General features: G+C 55.9%; 1 protein-coding gene and 2 long non-coding RNA genes across 10 annotated transcripts in view; 1 reads left to right on the forward strand and 2 right to left on the reverse strand.

The window, feature by feature from the left end:
- LOC100743206 (potassium voltage-gated channel protein Shaker) overlaps window positions 1-639 on the reverse strand; it is a 183,903-nt gene that overhangs the window by 123,338 nt on the left and 59,926 nt on the right. The gene's annotated exons all lie outside the window — the stretch shown is intronic.
- LOC117151252 overlaps window positions 1-639 on the forward strand; it is a 116,862-nt gene that overhangs the window by 69,110 nt on the left and 47,113 nt on the right. The window lies entirely within an intron of this gene.
- Window positions 160-639, reverse strand: part of LOC112212145 — a 3,441-nt gene continuing 2,961 nt past the window's right edge. The window contains exon 2 of the long non-coding RNA XR_002945938.2: window positions 160-298. This is a non-coding gene — a long non-coding RNA (uncharacterized LOC112212145). The remainder of the gene's footprint in view (window positions 299-639) is intronic.

Below are 639 nucleotides of genomic sequence, written 5' to 3' on the forward strand. Positions count from 1 at the left end.
ATCCTCGATTATCGCCCGTTCACTCCACCTCTCTCGCTCTGCCTCCGTGGCTGCTCCTGCCGCGAGCTCCTCTCGCACACACGGCCACGCTTTGTTCCGATTTCCTCTCTCTCTCTCTCTTTCTCTGTGTGTTTTTCTCTCCTTCGCTTCTTTTCTTCCTTCTTCTTCCTCTCGCTTGCAGTTCGTGATCTGGCGAGTCGCTCGTCTATCGTCTTCTCGGCCCTTCGATATCCTACTTTTTCCGATTCCTCTGCTTCCGTCGAACGATACGCTCCTGGTCCAATCGCCGTCCGATGTCCTGCAGACGCGGCACATTCGATAAGGACGAAGATAACTCGGTTGTCTTAACTCCTGCCGACCTCGTGCACGCACGCCACCGATTCCTCGGTTAACCTTCCGCCTATCGACACAGCTCCGCCACTGGCGAGCCGCCCATTCGCGACAGACTCACGCACGTGCAACCCCATTCGCGACTCACACTTACGCGACGAGTGTCTTTCGTCAAGCAACGGAAAGCGTCCGACGAAAACGTGCCAGCGCACGGTAAACGAAGCAGAAAGCGAGCGAAGGGGGATAATTGGCGACAGGACGACGATGAGTAACACGATGAAGAAACAGGAGAATAGAGGCGGGAAGAGG

This window comes from Bombus impatiens, unplaced genomic scaffold (genome assembly GCF_000188095.3).
Source record: "Bombus impatiens unplaced genomic scaffold, BIMP_2.2 scf_0019, whole genome shotgun sequence".
Taxonomy (NCBI): domain Eukaryota; kingdom Metazoa; phylum Arthropoda; class Insecta; order Hymenoptera; family Apidae; genus Bombus; species Bombus impatiens.